The 20,273-nt window shown below is 46.7% G+C and overlaps 1 protein-coding gene across 1 annotated transcript in view; it reads right to left on the bottom strand.

Moving 5' to 3' along the window:
• The window catches only part of LOC126092336 (uncharacterized), a 57,509-nt gene extending 39,689 nt beyond the window's left edge, over positions 1-17,820 (bottom strand). The window contains exon 1 of the mRNA XM_049907875.1: positions 17,741-17,820. The gene's annotated coding sequence lies outside the window, so the exon portion shown is untranslated. The remainder of the gene's footprint in view (positions 1-17,740) is intronic.
• Positions 17,821-20,273: the final 2,453 nt, after the last annotated feature.

Below are 20,273 nucleotides of genomic sequence, written 5' to 3'. Positions count from 1 at the left end.
CGGTTTGTTTGAAATTTCGTTTTCTTACATCTTCCAATTCTGTACTACTGTTTGAAGTTATGCAGCCATCCACTCCATTGATGTGCATAAAGTAGTAGGTCACTATCATGCACACCCTGAAAATTGTATCGAGCCTCCTTGAAACGACACGAGGAAAGTTTCCAACCTATTTCTCATACACAAACAGCAGTTGACCGGGGTTGCCTGGTGAATCGTTGTGCCGGCCGCGGTGGTCTAGCGGTTCTGGCGCTCAGTCCGGAACCGCGAGGCTGCTACGGTCGCAGGTTCGAATCCTGCCTCGGGCATGGATGTGTGTGATGTCCTTAGGTTAGTTAGGTTTAAGTAGTTCTAAGTTCTAGGGGACTGATGACCACAGATGTTAAGTCCCATAGTGCTCAGAGCCATTTGAACCATTTTTGAAACGTTGTGATGCCTCGTGTAATGAGGAGAAAGGCGTACCATCACGTTTCCGACTTTGATAAAGGTCGGATTGTAGCCTATCGCGATTGCGGTTTATCCTATCGCGACATTGCTGCTCGCGTTGGTCGAGATCCATTGACTGTTAGCAGAATATGGAATCGGTGATTTCAGGAGTGTAATACGGAACGCCGCGCTAGATCCCAGCAGCCACGTATCACTAGCAGTCGAGATGACAGGCATCTTATCCGCATGGCTGTAACGGACCGTGCAGCCACGTCTCGATCCCTGAGTCAACAGATGGGGACGTTTGCAAGACAACAACCATCTGCACGAACAGTTCGACGACGGTTGCAGCAGCATGGACTATCAGCTTGGAGACCATTGCTGCGGTTATCCTTGACGCTGCATCACAGACAGGAGCGCCTGCGATGGTGTACTCAACGACCAACCTGGATGCACGAATGGCAAAACGTAATTTTTTCGGATGAATCCAGGTTCTGTTTACAGCATCATGGTGGTCGCATCCGTGTTTGGCGACATCGCGGTGAACGCACATTGGAAGCGTGTATTCGTCATCGCCATAGTGGCGTATCACCCGGCGTGATGGTATGGGGTGCCATTGGTTACACGTCTCGATCACCTCTTGTTCGCATTGACGGCACTTTGAACAGTGGACGTTACATTTCAGATGTGTTACGACCCATGGCTCTACCCTTCATTCGATCCCTGCGAAACCCTACATTTCAGCAGTACATGTTGCAGGTCCTATATGGGCCTTTCTGGATACAGATAATGTTCGACTGCTGCCCTGGCCAGCACATTCTCCAGATGTCTCACCAATTGAAAACGTCTGATCAATGGTGGCCGAGCAACTGGCTCGTCACAATACGCCAGTCACTACTCTTGATGAACTGTGGTATCGTGTTGAAGCTGCATGGGCAGCTGTACCTGTACACGCCATCCAAGCTCCGTTTGACTCAATGCCCACGCATATCAAATATGGTTCAAATTCTAAGCACTAGGGGTCTTAACTTCTGAGGTCATCAGTGCCCTAGAACTTAGAACTACTTAAACCTAACTAACCTAAGGACATCACACACATCCATGCCCGAGGCAGGAGTCGAACCTGCGACTTAGCAGCAGCGCGGTTCCAGACTGAAGAGCCTAGAACCGCTCGGCCACAGCGGCCGGAGAAGTTCAGAGTTTAACTTCCTGTCGACAACGAACCCAGCAGAGACGGAGCACAAGATGAGGAAGGAAATCGGTAGTACCTGACATTTGCCGGGAGCGATTTAGGGAAATCACGGAAGACCTGAGTATGGATTGCCAGACGGGGATTTGAACCCATGTCCTCCCGAGTAAGAGATACTGCAATAGGCGCTGTACAGCCCATCTTTCTCCGCCATCTTTTTACAGTAACTGCAGTCTCCCAGTAGTCCACTGCTCAACTTGCGTGTGACTGAGTCTTTGGGGTCCTTTCGAATCTTCGAATACTGTTACTCCCCGTTACTTGTATGATATGAATCTAGACCGACGTTTGGACCCTGAATCTAAATCAGTGTAGCGTGACACGAAATGGGGCAATCGCGAAAAAGTAGTTGTGAAACAACAGTTGTCAGGGTGACATTCATTGGAAGAACTGTAAGGCATTATAGTTCATTCACGACAGAAGTGGCTTGCAAAATATGACGTGTCTCACTCACGTGTCACGCTGATAACCATGGATCAAGGCACTCAGATAGATGCAGTACTTCCCGATTCCCGAATAGCATTTGTCTCAGTACCACATCTACCCTTATTATCACAAGTACGATCGTATGGAATAGCAGACGAAAATTGTGACTGGTCTAAGGGCTTTTTTGGCAGGGAGAACGCAGCTAGTCATCTGAGATGGAGAGCCGTAGAAAGATGTAGAAGTAATTTCGGATGTGCTCCAGGGAAATGTATTGGGACCCTTGCTGTACATGTTGTATATTAATGACCTTGTAGGCAATATTAATAGTGACCTCAGACATTTTGCATATTATTCAGTTATCTAGAATGAAGTACAGTCTGAACAAAGCTGTGCAAATTTTCAGTCAGATTTCAAAGTGGTGCAAAGACTGGAAATTGCTGTAAATGTTTAGAAATGTAAAATTGTGCACTTCAAAAAACGGAAAACCGCTGTATCCCATGACTATAATGTGAATGAATCGTACTTCGAATTGGCCAACTCCTGCAAATACCTGTGTGTAACACTTTGTGAAGATGTGATATGTAATAATCACATAGGCTCAAACACGGGTAAAGCAGGCGGTAGACTTTGGTCTATTGCTAGAAAACTGAAAAAATGCAATCATTCTACGATGCAGATTACTTACAAATCACTCGTGCGACCCATCTTAGAATACTGTCCATGGGTGTGGGATCCATATCAAATGTCAGGCGAAAATTGTGAGTGGACTGAGGAATTTTTGGTAGGGAGGACGCAGCACGTCATCTGGCATGGAGAGTCATAGACAGATGTAGAAGTAATATCGAATGTATTTGGAGAATGGCAGCAGAATGGTCACACGTTTGTCTGTCCTGTGGCAGAGTGTCACAGAGGTGCTGAAAGCACTGCACTGGTATACTCCTGCAGATAGACGGAAACTGTCCTGAGAAAGTCCACTAACAAAATCAAGAACCACTCTAGGCACGTACTACAATCCTCTATACATCGTTCCCATAGGGATCGTGATGACAAAATTAGATAAATCACAGCACGCAGTTAGGCATTCAAACAAGCATTCTTCCCGCACTCCACACGTGACTAGAACGGGGAAAAGATCTAATAACCGGTACAAAGGGACATACCCTCTGCCACGCATTTCACAGTGGTGGCAGAGTATGGATGTAGATATAGATGCGGAAGACACTGGTTTGTCAGATTCCTTAGTACTGATCGTCAGTTCCGGGCCCTTACCAGACTGGGTTACCAGAAGATTATGGTGAAGATCCGAAGAGGAGTGTCGTGTTAGGCACGGGCTCATTTAGTATGCCACTGCGTACGTCATGCTTACACTGAAGCACCAAAGAAACTCGTGTAGGCATGCGTATTCAAATACAGAGATATGTAAACAGGCAGAATGTGGCGCTGCGGTCGGCTACGCCTATACAAGATAACAAGCGTCTGGCGCAGCTTTTAGACCAGTGGCAATGACAGGGTATCAAGATTTAAGTGAGTCTGAACGTGCTGTTAAAGTCGGAGCGCGAGCAATGGGACACAACATCACAGAGGTAGCGATGAAGTGGGGCTTTTTTGTACGACCATTTCACGAGTGAACCGTGAACATCAGGAATCCGGTAAACCATCAAATTTCCGACATCGCTGCGGCCGGAAAAAGACCTGCAAGAACGAGACCAACGACGGCTGAAGGGAATCTTTCAACGTGGCAGAAGTGCAACCCTTCCGCAAATTGCTGCAGATATAAATGCTGGGCCATCAACAAGTTTCAGCGCGCGAACCATTCAACGAAACATCATCGATATGGACTTTCGGAGCTGAAGGCCCACTCGTGTAACCTCGATGACTGCGCGACACAAAGCTTTACGCCTCGCCTGGGCCCGTGAACAACGAAATTGGACTGCTGATGACCGGAAACATGTTGCCTGGTCGGGCGAGTCTCGTTTCGAATTGTATCGAGTGGATGGACGTGTACGAGTATGGAGACAACCTGATGAATCCGTGGACCCAGCATGTCAGCAGGGAACTGTTCAAGATGGTGGAGTCTCTGTAACGGTGTGGCTCGTGCGCAGTTGGAGTGATATGGGACCCTGATGCGTCTAGATACCACCCTGACAGGTGACATGTACGTAAGCATTCTGTCTGATCACCTGCATACGTTCATGTCCATTGTGCACTGTGACGAACTTAGGAAATTCCAGCAGTACAATGCGACACCCCACACGTTCATAATTGCCACAGGATGGCTCCAGGGACAATCTTCTCAGTTTAAACGTTTCCGCTGGCCACCAAACTCCCCAGACATGAACATTACTGAACAAATATGGGATGCCTTACAACGCGCTGCTCAGAAGAGATGTCCACACCCTTGTAATCTTACGGATTTATGGACAGCTGTGCAGGATTCATGGCGTCAGTTCCCTCCAGCACTACTTCAGACATTAGTCGAGTCCATGCCACGTCTCGTTGCGGCACTTCTTTGTTGCCGCGGGGGCCCTATGCGATATGAATCGGGTGTACCAGTTACTTTTGCTCTTCAGTGTAGTAGGCAATAGTAGCATTACGGAGGTGCTTAACGAACTTCAATGGCTTCAGAGGCTGAAAAAGAGATGTTGAGCACAATGGAGAGGTTGCGAGGTGCTGGGGCTAGCAGTGTATTTAACACTCAATTCTTCTAGAATCTACATATGTACATGATGCTCTAAGCCCCCCCCCCCTATTCTAACTCCAACTTTTGCTGTTGCACAAGGATAAAAAAAAATACGCGAACTGACTCTGATCAACCCTGCCAGTGGAGTGGAAGAGAGTTTGGCACCTGCAATAATTTAATTTGATAAATAAGTTAAATAAATGAAGGTTTCATTAACGTAGTGAGGAATGATGGGGTTGCTCTACCGATTAACAGAATGAAAGTTCTGTCCAAAATAACAATATGATTTATTAAGACTAAACACAAAATAATAAACAAAAACACATGAAACATTTACAATACATCAAATTGGCTCAAATTGGATACTCAAACAAACGCTGTGAATGTGAAGTTGTCCCTAAACTAGATTGTGAGGATTATGACGAAGTGGTATGTGCAGCCAATTCCTTGCAACTCAAATCTTAGAGAAAACACATAGCCAACCCAACATTAATTGCTGCTACCCAAGACAGAACAAAGTTAGAAAAAAGACGAACAGGCACGCTCTGCTGAGCTCTGATTATCACCTAGGAAAATCCCTATCTGCCGGTGCTGCGGACATACATTACCAAACTGTCTTCTTGACTGCCAGGACACGATGTGGCGTACCGGAGCCGTTGGCTGGTTGCTTCGACGTCCTCGACCGAAAGGCGAGAGCCGACTACCTAGAGCACCCGTACAGGCCGAACACACAACATTCCCGCCCCCACGACAGTGACCGTGGTTAAACGTTCCAATCAGCAACTCGAAAACCGGCGGAAAATTCCGCTGTATTGCCGGAGCACTACCATTCCACCAATGGAGATTCTTGGCGCCAATTTCTGCGCTGATTTTGCTACGTCACGGAGCTATGCCCTGAGCAAGCCAATCATAGTTACTATTTTGCAGAAAGCGCGGGAATTTTCCCGCCACAACTACCTGGGTACACAAGTCATTCCCACGCCTCGCTGGTAGCCCGCCAGAAAGTGTTTTCGCTAAGTTTCTGCGAAGTAACGGAACCTCTAGCCCAGCCGCTACTTCAGACCCCTCCGGGCGTGTCTTTTGACAATGTCGGCGTCTGCAAAGCATTCACTCGACTTCCTCACACCCGTCGGCTTAACGCTTTCCAGAGATCAGCAGAGCCCGCCTGTCACCGGACCACCCGGGTGACGAGAGACGCTGCATGGGAAGTCCGCGTGTGAAGGAATAGCGACTTTTCACTGCATGCAATTAGAGAGGAAAATCGTAAGATAGAAATATGAGAGGGGGCTCATGCCACCTCTCAAGGTTTACTATCAGAATTTCTGGTTCGTATGCACCAAGAAGAATTGTACAGCATGTTACTTTCGCGAACGGACTTCGACGGAAAAATCCGGGAAATTAGAACTCGTGTCGAGAATAACGAATAACCGCTGTTCTCACACAAGTTGTGAAAGGGAAAGTGTGAAATCTTAGACGTACCAGAAGCACCTCACGCCACACAGCGAAATGGGACTTGTGGAGTGTAGATGTACACTATCTGATCAAAGGTGTATTGACACCTGTTAGTGGGCATTAATTGGGGTGTGTCCATCCTTCCTCTTTATGACGGCTTGAGCACTACTGGTACCCTTTCATTGAATTGTCTGAATGTCTGTGATTGGATGGCAGTGCATTCTTCCTGAAGAGCCTAAACGAGAGAAGGTAGTGATATTTTACGCTGCCAGCATCGAGCGAAGTCGATGCGCTAACCCGTCCCGAAGGTGTTCCACTGGATTCATGTCAGCACCCTCGGGAGACAAGGTAATTTCAGGAATGTTACTGTCCGCCGACCATTGCGTCACAGGTGCTGCTTTGCGTCAGGGACAATTGTCATGCTGATACAAACAATCAACGTCTCCGAAAAGTTCCCCTACTGTACACAATGCCGTAACATGCATTTAGCGTTTTCCTAAGTGCCGTAGGGGGACCACAGCCAAATCACGAAAAAGACCCCCATGCCGTGACACCACCACTCTCAACACGTGATGGCAGGGAACATTCTCCAGGAATACACCAAACCCAGACCTTTCCATCAGATTGCAACAGGGTATAGCGTGATTCACCTCTCCAAATCACTCGTTTCCTTCACTCTGTACACCACCTCGGGCGTCGCTTAGCTCTGAGTTCAGAAATGAGTTGCTTGTAAGGAGATCCTCGACTGCTGTACCTAATCCTTTTCACTTCCCTACGTAAGTCATTGTGCTAACTGCACAGGTGGTAGCACTTTGGAGCGTTCTCTTCCGCTGATTTCAAGCGATTTTTTACGTGTACCATCCACAATCCTCTAAGGTCCTTGTGCGTCAGTACATGACGTATACCTGGTCTTGATATATAAATGTGGTTGTCCTTCGAATTTCCGCTTCACAGTCACACCACAAACAGTGGACTTGAGCAACCTGACATGGGCGGAAATGTCCCTGATGCATTTGTTACTCCAGTGACGAGCCCACGTTTTCAGTTACTGAATGCTCGTGACCAACCCATTCTGCCGTTATTGGTTCTCCACCCACAACACAGTATTCTGCACGTAATTTTATACTGGCGGTCTGCCTCTCGTAAGATCGATTCAGCATCACATAGTGGTTTTGGGATACTTTCGATCAAAGGACGTACGTTAGTAACACTTCTACGGCAGAGCAGCAATTGAAAGTCACTGCCAGCAAAACATGTTCTTCAAACATGTCGCGAAGTTTTAAACACTCAAGATTTTTTTATTTATTGTTTGAGCCATTACTCTCCTGACTGGTTCTCAGAGAAGCACTTGCAGCCTACATCCTCAGTTATTTGCTGGATGTATTCCAACCTCTGCCTTCCTCTACAGTTTTTGCTCTATACGGCTCCCTCTAGTACCATGGAAGTCATTTCCTGATGTCTTAACAGATGTCGTATCATCCTGTCCCTTTTTGTCAGTGTTTTCCACATATTCCCTTCAAAAAAAACTTAGAACTACTTAAACCTAACTAACCTAAGGACATCACACACATCCATGCCCGAGGCAGGATTCGAACCTGCGACCGTAGCGGTCGCGTGGTTCCAGACTGAAGCGCCTAGAACCGCTCGGCCACACCGGACGGCCATATTACTTTCCTCACCGATTCTGCGGAGAACCTCCCCATTCCTTACCTTCTCAGTCCACCTAATCTTCAACATTCGTCTGTAGCACCACATCTCAAATGCTTCAATTCTGTTCTGTTCTGGTTTCCCAACGGTCCATGTTTCACTGCCATACAATGCTGTCCTCCAAAATTACGTTCTCAGAAATGTCTTCCTCAAATCAAGGTCTATGTTTGATACGAGTCGACTTCTCTTGGCCAGGAATGCCCTTTTTGCCAGTGTTAGTCTGCTCTGTCTTACACCCTTTTTAAACCGAGCACTTCGTTCTTGGTCGTCCACTCTCATTATTCCCTCTTGGTTCTTGCGCATATTGTATATTATCCATATCTCCCTATTTTTTCAGAATTTTTTCAGAATTTTTTCAGAATTTCGAACATCTTGCACCATTTTACATTGTCGCAGTGGCGCAGGGGAAGGCGAGAGGAACAGTTTGATACGGAACACTTGCCGAGTGTCAAGTCGGGAGACAGACTCAACATTGGCCCTACAAATGCCAGCTAAGCTACGGCACACGCGTTCGGCGAGAGGTTTTCAGTGTCCTCTCGCTCTCTTACATCACCGGCTTACTCGGCTGTTTCGTTAACATTTCCAGTTTAAAGTTTCCTGTGATGATAACGTAAGGGAAAAAGACTTTTGTAAACGTTTTACCAAAAAAATTACGTATACAATTCGATCTAAACTTACAAAACAGCAGTTTCGTAGTGAGAAGGCCAGACAAACAAAACGGTTTAATTGTTATTTTATATTGTTAAAATTTACAATATTTTGACGTAAAATTTACATATGTTGTTGTTGTTGTGGTCTTCAGTCCTGAGACTGGTTTGATGCAGCTCTCCATGCTACTCTATCCTGTGCAAGCTTCTTCATCTCCCAGTACCTACTGCAACCTACAACCTTCTGAATCTGCTTAGTGTATTCATCTCTTGGTCTCCCTCTACGATTTTTACCCTCCGCGCTGTCCTCCAATACTAAATTGGTGATCCCTTGATGCCTCAGAACATGTCCTACCAACCGATCCCTTCTTCTGGTCAAGTTGTGCCACAAACTTCTCTTCTCCCCAATCCTATTCAATACTTCCTCATTAGTTATGTGATCTACCCATCTAATCTTCAGCATTCTTCTGTAGCACCACATTTCGAAAGCTTGTATTCTCTTCTTGTCCAAACTATTTACCGTCCATGTTTCACTTCCATACATGGCTACACTCCATACAAATACTTTCAGAAATGACTTCCTGACACTTAAATCTATACTCGATGTTAACAAATTTCTCTTCTTCAGAAACGCTTTCCTTGCCATTGCCAGTCTACATTTTATATCCTCTCTACTTCGACCATCATCAGTTATTTTGCTCCCCAAATAGCAAAACACCTTTACTACTTTAAGTTTCTCATTTCCTAATCTAATACCCTCAACATCACCCGACTTAATTCGGCTACATTCCATTATTCTCGTTTTGTTTTTGTTGATGTTCATCTTATATCCTCCCTTCAAGACACCATCCATTCCGTTCAACTGCTCTTCCAAGTCCTTTGCTGTCTCTGACAGAATTACAATGTCATCGGCGAACCTCAAAGTTTTTATTTCTTCTCCATGGATTTTAATACCTACCCCGAATTTTTCTTTTGTTTCCTTTACTGCTTGCTCAATATACAGATTGAATAACATCGGGGAGAGGCTACAATTCTGTCTTACTCCCTTCCCAACCACTGCTTCCCTTTCATGTCCCTCGACTCTTATAACTGCCATCTGGTTTCTGTACAAATTGTAAATAGCCTTTCGCTCCCTGTATTTTACCCCTGCCACCTTCAGAATTTGAAAGAGAGTATTCCAGTCAACATTGTCAAACAATTTACATACACACGTCGAATTTTGCATTTCGTGAGTGCAAGGACAAGGGATTTACAATGATAATAAAGAACGCTCTTGACCAAAATATCGCGCGGAGCCATGCTCTGGAACTTAGGTGGATTTTGTATGCCCACGTGAGGCCGCTCCCCGGCTTGATAGACGGCAATTGTCCCGTATCAAGGTGTTGGTCAAGTCCTCACCCAATCTACGGTGGTACGTTGTAAACAGTTATCGTTTACACCCTGAGTAAAAGAAGATTTTGCCAGGGTTTCTCAATCAGAAGTCGCATTTCAGTGTCGGTTGCCCCTCGTGTGAGAAGGAGAACCACCTACGAGCACGTGTCCGAATTTGGCCACCTGGAGAGTGAGCTATCCGAAGTGCGGTTTATCGTTCCGCCATATAGGTGCCTGCATTGGTCGGGTCCGACGAGGGACCTGCCATCTCAGGCTCCACTCGCGTGCACTCATTAAGACCCTGCATTGCGTTGACAGTGGTCTGCTAAACCTGACGACTGCATATCTGCGTGAGCGGACAACGCGAGCAGCATGACATGGAATGTGAAACAGCACTTTTCGACAGCCCACAATCCTGCCGCTGTAGAATTCGGACACGTGCCACCGTCTTGTCATAAACAAGCAATATTCAAATGACATTTCTGAAAGAGGAACTCACTGCATACTCCCTCCTTATGTATATCATCATTTGGTGTTTCTTCTGATGTTCTGTACCCTACGAATTATATGCGCTCGAAGTTGCTCAATTAGTGTCGTCACAAATCGAAAGAGGCCTCACAACATGTGTAGTAATTCCGCTGAAATTGTACCTTGTATTTTGTGACGCTTCACGTGGCAACACTGCACTCTGCAACATCGTTTGAGGCAACAGTGTGTTTCCGGGCATCACTGTCGCTGGAGGTCAGTATACCAGTGTTAAGTGATAATGTATCGCTATTCTGTCGAAGAGCAAGTGTTTCTTAAGAAACATTATTGGATTACCGGTTCCGTTAAGACATGTCAGTGAATGTTTGTTGATCTGTTTGGTGACCAGCACATGCCTTCTACACTGACGAGCCAAAGAAACTGGTACACCTGCCTAATATCTTGTAGGCCCCCCGCGAGCACGCAGAAGTGCAGCAACACAACGTGGCATGAGCTCGACGTCTCAAGTAATGCGGGAGTAAACTGACACAATGATTACTGCATGGCTGTCCATAAATCCGTAAAAGTAGGAGGAGAGGAGATCTCTTCTGAACAGCACATTACAAGGCATTCCAGATATGCTCAGTAATGTTCATGTCTGGGGAGTTTGGTGGCCAGTGGAACTGTTTAAACTCAGAAGAGTGTTCCTAGAGCCACTCTGCAGCAATTCTGGACGTGTGGGGTGTCGCATTGTCCTGCTGGAATTGCCCAAGTCCGTTGGAATGCACAATGGGCATGAATGGATGCAGGTGATCAGACAAGATGCTTACGTACGTGTCACCTGTCAGAGTCGTATCTAGACGTATCAGGAGTCCCACATCACTCCAACTGCACACGCCCGACACCATTAGAGAGCCTCAACCAGCTTGATAAGTCCCTTGCTGACGTGCAGGGTGCACGGATTCATGAGGTTGTCTCCATACCCATACGCGTCCATCCTCTGGATGGAGACTCGTCCGACCAGGCAACATGTTTCCAATTATCAACTGTCCAATGTCGTTGTTGACGGACCAGGCGAGGTTAAAGCTTTGTGTCGCGCAGTATTCAAGGGGACACGAATGCGCCTTCGGCTCCAAAGGCCCATGTCGATGATGTTTCGTTGAATGGTTCGCGCCCTGACACTTGTTGATGACCCAGTATTGAAATCTGTAGCAATTTGCGGAACGGTTGCACTTCTTTCATGTTGAACGATTCTCTTCAGTCGTCGTAGGTCCCGTTCTTGCAGAATCTTTTTCTGGCCGTAGTGATGTCGAAGATTTGATGCTTTACCGGATTTGTGATATTCACAGAACACTGGTGAAATGGTCGTACGGGAAAATCCCCACTTCATCGCTATCTCGCAGATGCTGTGTCCCATGGCTCGCGCGCCGACTATAACACTACGTTCAGTCTCACTTAAATCTTGATACCCTGCCATTGTAGCAGCACTAACCGATCTACGAGGGCAGTTCAATAAGTAATGAAACACATTTTTTTTCTGAAACAGGGGTTGTTTTATTCAGCATTGAAATACACCAGGTTATTCCCCAATCTTTTAGCTACACAACACTATTTTTCAACGTAATTTCCATTCAATGCTACGGCCTTACGCCACCTTGAAATGAGGGCCTGTATGCCTGCACGGTACCATCCCACTGGTCGATGTCGGAGCCAACGTCGTACTACATCAATAACTTCTTCATCATCCGCGTAGTGCCTCCCACGGATTGCGTCCTTCATTGGGCCAAACATATGGAAATCCGACGGTGCGAGATCGGGGCTGTAGGGTGCATGAGGAAGAACAGTCCACTGAAGTTTTGTGAGCTCCTCTCGGGTGCGAAGACTTGTGTGAGGTCTTGCGTTGTCATGAAGAAGGAGAAGCTCGTTCAGATTTTTGTGCCTACGAACACGCTGAAGTCGTTTCTTCAATTTCTGAAGAGTAGCGCAATACACTTCAGAGTTGATCGTTTGACCATGGGGAAGGACATCGAACAGAATATCAGCGTCCCAGAAGACTGTAACCATGACTTTACCGGCTGAGGGTATGGCTTTAAACTTTTTCATAGTAGGGGAGTGGGTGTGGCGCCACTCCATTGATTGCCGTTTTGTTTCAGGTTCGAAGTGATGAACCCATGTTTCATCGCCTGTAACAATCTTTGACAAGAAATTGTCACCCTCAGCCACATGACGAGCAAGCAATTCTGCACAGACGGTTCTCCTTTGCTCTTTATGGTGTTCGGTTAGACAACGAGGGACCCAGCGGGAACAAACCTTTGAATATCCCAACTGGTGAACAATTGTGACAGCACTACCAACAGAGATGTCAAGTTGAGCACTGAGTTGTTTGAAGGTGATCCGTCGATCATCTCGAACGAGTGTGTTCGCACGCTCCGCCATTGCAGGAGTCACAGCTGTGCACGGCCGGCCGCACGCGGGAGATCAGACAGTCTTGCTTGACCTTGCGGCGATGATGACACACGCTTTGCCCAACGACTCACCGTGCTTTTGTCCACTGCCAGATCACCGTAGACATTCTGCAAGCGCCTATGAATATCTGAGATGCCCTGGTTTTCCGCCAAAAGAAACTCGATCACTGCCCGTTGTTTGCAACGCACATCCGTTACAGACGCCATTTTAACAGCTCCGTACAGTGCTGCCACCTGTCGGAAGTCAATGAAACTATACGAGACGAAGCGGGAATGTTTGAAAATATTCCACAAGAAATTTCCGGTTTTTTCAACCAAAATTGGCCAAGAAAAAAATGTGTTGCATTACTTATTGAACTGCCCTCGTAACAACTACACCAGACATTTGATGTCTTATTTAGGCTGTTTACATATCTCTGTATTATAATATGCATACCAATTCCTGTTTCTTTAGCGCTTCAGTGTAAATGCTGCATGTAAATGTTAGCGAATAAGATGGAGAGATGTAGATCGGTATCGGATCTCCACAGCGGGGGACGGCCGTCATTATTGGAAGAATAACTGACTGACATGAAACAACAATTGTTGGCCCCTCCTGCAAAGGCTGTTCGACGGTTATCTCACGACTGTGGAATGTCACGGAGCACATTCACAGAGCTGCGAAGAAAGCTGGTACGTATCCGTACAGCTTTACAGTTGTTTAGGAACTGAATGTCAATGACAAAGACAAACGCATTACATTTTGCCGTCGGTTTCAGCAATTTATTGCTCAGAGGCCAGGAATATTGCAGTACACGTCGTTGAGTGATGAGCCGTAGTTACACTTCTCTGACTACGCAGACTGTCAGAAACCACGTTTGTGGTGTAATGAAATGCCGCATGCGCTGGTCGGGCAACCCCTCCATTCGCAAAAGATTGGCATTTTCAGTGCAATATCAGAGCGTCACATCTTCGGACCGATTTTTTTCGAGTCTACTGTGACGAGCGCAATTTACATCGAAATGTATCGGGAACTTGTGAATCAGTTGGACGATGAAGAACTTACCGTCAGCTGGTACCGACAGGATGGCGCCATAAGCAGCAAGTCTCGAGTGACCGTGGTCGAGGAAGATTCATTTTTCCCTGGTAGAGTGATTTCGAAAGGACTGTGGCTCCCTGGGGGCACCTGATTTAAAGCCACTTTACGTTTTTCTCTCGGGTGTCCTAGAAGGCAAGATCTACAGGAACAAGCCACACAACTTGGAAGATTTACGAGAGAAAATCATCCGTGAAATCCAGTCGGTGACACCAGAGGTTCTGGCAGCAACATTCGAGAATCTGCAGCGTCGTGTTCGACTGTGTTTACAAGTCGGGAGCGGTCACTTCCAGCACCTTTTGTGGTTCACCTTTATTTCCCCAGGAACAAGCTATGACATGCTCATTTCATTCCATTCCGTGATTTTTATGCAAAGCGTTTAAGTATAATTTAAGCAAATGTTCGTTTGTGGGGCCTCTTTCAAGTGGGACGCCCTGTAGAACGTAGATGGCGTTACTTGTATCTGCTCTGTGGATTGGTGGTGAAATGTTAATCATTTGCCTACCCATGCATCCAGTTCACTCTTCATCAATATGACGTTTGTCAAATACCGCCTACGTGGTATTTTAATGGACAACATTATATTATGATGATAAAATATTTGGTTCAAATGGCTCTGAGCACTATGGGACTTAACTTCTGAGGTCATCAGTCCCCTAGAACTTTGAACTACTTAAACCTAACTAACCTAAGGACATCACACACATCCATGCCCGAGAAAGGATTCGAACCTGCGACCGTAGCGGTCGCGCGGTTCCAAACTGTAGCGTCTAGAGCCGCTCGGGCTGCGCGGGATTAGCCGAGCAGTCTCAGGCGCTGCAGTCATGGCCTCTGCGGCTGGTCTCGGCTGAGGTTCGAGTCCTCCCTCGGGCATGGGTGTGTGTGTTCGTCCTGAGGATAATTCAGGTTAAGAAGTGTGTAAGCTTAGGGCCTGATGACCTTAGCAGTTAAGTCCCATAAGATTTCACACACATTTGAACATTTTGAGAACCGCTCGGCCACATCGGCCGGCTAATAAAATATTTCCTTGTGTAATTTAGCTACCTAGGAGCTTCAGAGAGCAAATTACATGTGTCATTCATGGTTTCCTGCAGGTAGTTCTGCTGTGGTATAGACAGTAGGTGCATTACTGTGAGCGACTGAAATGGAGTGGCAACCGGAAACGTACTCCGAACTACGCTGGACAGTACGATTATTGGGGGGAAAACGCCTAAAACGCGCACAGATTCACCATCAAATTCTAACGGTATACGGACCAAATGCAGTGTCGCGTCGAACCGTAGTGAACTGGTACCAACAATTTGACCAAGGCCAAACAGCCGTGTTTGACGCTGATCGGGAAGGAAAGCTATCAGTATCTCAACCAGAGACGACTATGTCGAGGCGATCGAGGAACTGGTTCACAGCAGTTGACGATTTTGCGGCAGTGAGGAAGTTCGCACAGCGGCCCTCGAACGGCTCCGTGCTCGAGGAGCGTGTTTCTAGTGTCGAGGTACTGAGCGAATGGTAGGTTACTCCCGCTGTTGTTTACAGCGACTTGATGACTATGTTCAAACATAGTGACATCTGGAATGAAATTTTCACTCTGCAGCGGAGTGTGCGCTGATATGAATCTTCCTGGCAGATTAAAACTGTGTGCCCGACCGAGACTCGAACTCGGGACCTTTGCCTTTCGCGGGCAAGTGCTCTACCATCTGAGCTACCCAAGCACGACTCACGCCCGGTACTCACAGCTTTACTTCTGCCAGTATCTCGTCTCCTACCTTCCAAACTTTACAGAAGCTCTCCTGCGAAACTTGAAGAACTAGTGCTAGAACAAGGCAGTACTTGCAAGGGCAACAGCAATTCTGTCAGCGAGAGCGTTTCTACTGGAGGTCGCAGAGTGTGTCGTATTTGCGGACAGAAAAAATAAGCTTGCAGAACTAGTGATAGTTCTGCAAGTTTCGCACGAGAGCTTCTGTAAAGTTTCGAAGGTAGGAGACGAGATACTGGCAGAAGTAAAGCTGTGAGTACCGGACGTGAGTCGTGCTTCGGTAGCTCAGATGGTAGAGCACTTGCCCGCGAAAGGCAAAGGTCCCGAGTTCGAGTCTCGGTCGGGCACACAGTTTTAATCTGCCAGGAAGTTTCATATCAGCGCACACTCCGCTGCAGAGTGAAAATCTCATTCTGGAAACATCCCCCAGGCTGTGGCTAAGCCATGTATCCGCAATATCCTTTCTTTCAGGAGTGATAGTTCTGCAAGTTTCGCAGGAGAGCTTCTGTAAAGTTTGGAAGGTAGGAGACGAGATACTGGCAGAAGTAAAGCTGTGAGTACCGGACGTGAGTCGTGCTTGGGTAGCTCAGATGGTAGAGCACTTGCCCGCGAAAGGCAAAGGTCCCGAGTTCGAGTCTCGGTCGGGCACACAGTTTTAATCTGCCAGGAAGTTTCATATCAGCGCACACTCCGCTGCAGAGTGAAAATCTCATTCTGGAAACATCCCCCAGGCTGTGGCTAAGCCATGTATCCGCAATATCCTTTCTTTCAGGAGTGATAGTTCTGCAAGTTTCGCAGGAGAGCTTCTGTAAAGTTTGGAAGGTAGGAGACGAGATACTGGCAGAAGTAAAGCTGTGAGTACCGGACGTGAGTCGTGCTTGGGTAGCTCAGATGGTAGAGCACTTGCCCGCGAAAGGCAAAGGTCCCGAGTTCGAGTCTCGGTCGGGCACACAGTTTTAATCTGCCAGGAAGTTTCATATCAGCGCACACTCCGCTGCAGAGTGAAAATCTCATTCTGGAAACATCCCCCAGGCTGTGGCTAAGCCATGTATCCGCAATATCCTTTCTTTCAGGAGTGATAGTTCTGCAAGTTTCGCAGGAGAGCTTCTGTAAAGTTTGGAAGGTAGGAGACGAGATACTGGCAGAAGTAAAGCTGTGAGTACCGGACGTGAGTCGTGCTTGGGTAGCTCAGATGGTAGAGCACTTGCCCGCGAAAGGCAAAGGTCCCGAGTTCGAGTCTCGGTCGGGCACACAGTTTTAATCTGCCAAGAAGTTTCATATCAGCGCACACTCCACTGCAGAGTGAAAATCTCATTCTGGAAATATCCCCCAGGCTGTGGCTAAGCCATGTATCCGCAATATCCTTTCTTTCAGGAGTGATAGTTCTGCAAGTTTCGCAGGAGAGCTTCTGTAAAGTTTGGAAGGTAGGAGACGAGATACTGGCAGAAGTAAAGCTGTGAGTACCGGACGTGAGTCGTGCTTGGGTAGCTCAGATGGTAGAGCACTTGCCCGCGAAAGGCAAAGGTCCCGAGTTCGAGTCTCGGTCGGGCACACAGTTTTAATCTGCCAAGAAGTTTCATATCAGCGCACACTCCACTGCAGAGTGAAAATCTCATTCTGGAAACATCCCCCAGGCTGTGGCTAAGCCATGTATCCGCAATATCCTTTCTTTCAGGAGTGATAGTTCTGCAAGTTTCGCAGGAGAGCTTCTGTAAAGTTTGGAAGGTAGGAGACGAGATACTGGCAGAAGTAAAGCTGTGAGTACCGGACGTGAGTCGTGCTTGGGTAGCTCAGATGGTAGAGCACTTGCCCGCGAAAGGCAAAGGTCTCGAGTTCGAGTCTCGGTCGGGCACACAGTTTTAATCTTCCAGGAAGTTTCATAGTGACATCTGTCTGTCACTTTGAAATGTAGTACACCAGTTAATAAAAGTTGGTTGGCCTTGCTGTTACTAAAGGTACGCGTGACGAAACGCGCTGCAAAATAACACCAAAAAAGTATAGGAATATTATTGAAGGAGAGGGATGCTTACGGTTGCTCTGGCGCCGGGCTGTTCGGGACCTCAAGAGTTGCCCAACGGAGGCAGCGGACGAGTTCTCCGCCGGACGATGGACAACACACTGCCGGCAGGTTTTGCGCCCACATATGTTCTCCGCGAGCAATTATCCCACAGGTTGCCGTTCGCGTGCGTTTCGTCATCTTATTTTTCCTGGCCGCAAATAAGACACACTCTGCGACCTCCAGTAGAAACGCTCTCGCTGACAGAATTGCTGTTGCCCTTGCAAGTACTGCCTTGTTTCCAACTCGGAACAAATAGAGACATTTCGAAACTGCTCGCGGTCTTTTCGACGCTGCTTTACAGGTGCTCCTGAGGTCCTCCGAACAATAGAAAAATGCTGTCCCCGTCACGCGAGCGTTACGGTCGTTGGAGACCAAAGCGGAAACTGCGACGATCGCCTCTGCTCACATCGAAACAATGGCAGCCATATTTATCATATACAGGATGAGTCAAGGAGATATGCAAATACTTTAATATGTTATTCTACAAGTAAAACTAAAGAAAAAAGTTCATAGAAACATAGGTCTGCAAATGTTTAGTTACGGAGTTACGGCTAATAAAAGATTTTGCCTGGAATTTAGCAACTTCGCTAATATGAAGCCATCGCAAAACTGTATGAGGATAAAGTAAAGCACGATTTTCATTCATTTGGTTGTTATTGATCTGGTGAATCTAATAAAACATGTCAAAGACATGTATCTTCAGTAGTTTTCCAGAACATCCGGAGAAGCATAGATGTAATCCCATAACATTTTTAATTTATTCACTACTTGGCCCAATTTGATTTTTAAATTCCAGACAATTGCAAGAAGTTGTAGAGAATTTAATTTTGGAAAAATGATATTAACAACGTTAAGTGAAACTATATGAATCTGTCAGATAATTTGCTTTTATTAATACCATAGCTCACGTGAATCTTTGCTAAACCGGAAAAAACAAAGCTCACTGTTAATGAATACAGTACGTTCAGAATGAATGTTCAAAAATGTCTCCACCGAGTTAAATGCATTTAGCTACACGTGTATGAACAGATTTTGTTCCTCTTTTCAGTTTCACAGGATTGTTCTTAATTTCGTCTATTGCATTCATAATGCGAACAAGTAATGCCTCACGTGTATTGACTTTGTCCTCATAAACTATATCTTTCATCCATCCTCAAACACAAAAATCCATTGGTGTTAAATCGGACGACCTGGGTGGCCACAGACGTGTAGCACCATGACCAATCCAATTCTGGGGAAAATGTTCATTTAAATGTGCAGTAACGGCGTTGGTGAAATGTGGAGGCGCGCCGTCATGTTGAAAATACATTTGCTGTCGCGTAGCAATTGGAACATCTTCGAGCAATCGGGGCATTTGTTCTTGAAAGAGTTGTAAGTGCGTCTCGCCAGTTAGACGTCCTGCGAAAACGAATGGTCCAATTAAGTGTGTTTCGATTATACCACACCGCACATTTATGCTAAATCATTCCTGGAAACTGCGTTGCACTGTTGATGTGGGTTTGCTTCAGACCATACCCGGCGGGCAAGTGCTCTACCAACTGAGCTACCCAAGCACGACACACGCCCCGTCCTCACAGCTTTACTTCTGCCAGTATCCGTCTCCTACCTTCCAAACTTTACAGAAGCTCTCCTGCGAACCTTGCAGAACTAGCACTCCTGAAAGAAAGGATATTGCGGAGACATGGCTTAGCCACAGCCGGGGGGATGTTTCCAGAATGAGACTTTCACTCTGCAGCGGAGTGTGCGCTGATATGAAACTTCCTGGCAGACTAAAATTGTGTGCCGGACCGAGACTCGAACTTGGGACCTTTGCCTAGGTACTGGCAGAAGTAAAGCTGTGAGGACTGAGCGTGAGTCTTGCTTGGGTAGCTCAGTTGGTAGAGCACTTGCCCGCAGAAGGCAAAGGTCTCAAGTTCGAGTCTCGGTCCAGCACAAGATTTAATCTGCCAGGAAGTTTCAGCATCCATAATATCTTCGTCTTCACGTATCGAGCGGTCGTACTGATTATGAACGCTAGGTAGAGAACCTGTCGCCCGTTTCGAAGTGCTCCACTAATGGTTCGTGCATTCTGAATCCTCCGAGTTGGATAACGTACGCGATATTCGTTAACTGCAACCGTTGCATTACCATCACACTGGCCACAAATAAACGGCACATCGGCGTATTCCTGTGTCGTAAATGTGAAAGGCATCCCTATTTCATAAATAATCTACAACAGTTACTATGTGGTTTCACTTAAATACGCTGTTGTTATTATGTTCTTTCACTGAACAAAAAATGGCTCTGAGCACTACGGGACTTAACATCTGAGGTCATCAGTCCCCTAGGACTTAGAACTACTTAAACGTAACTAACCTAAGGGCATCACACACATCCATGCCCGAGGCAGGATTCGAACCTGCGACCGTAGCAGTCGCGCCGTTCCGGATTGAGGCGCCTAGAACCCCTCGGCTACCGCGGCCGGCCCTTCACTGAAAAATACAGAAAACTAATTCGTTTCAAGG

Source organism: Schistocerca cancellata, chromosome 7, assembly GCF_023864275.1.
Source record: "Schistocerca cancellata isolate TAMUIC-IGC-003103 chromosome 7, iqSchCanc2.1, whole genome shotgun sequence".
Taxonomy (NCBI): Eukaryota; Metazoa; Arthropoda; class Insecta; order Orthoptera; family Acrididae; genus Schistocerca; species Schistocerca cancellata.
Note: the sequence above shows the minus strand (reverse complement) of the source record. Positions and strands in the feature narration are given on the sequence as shown.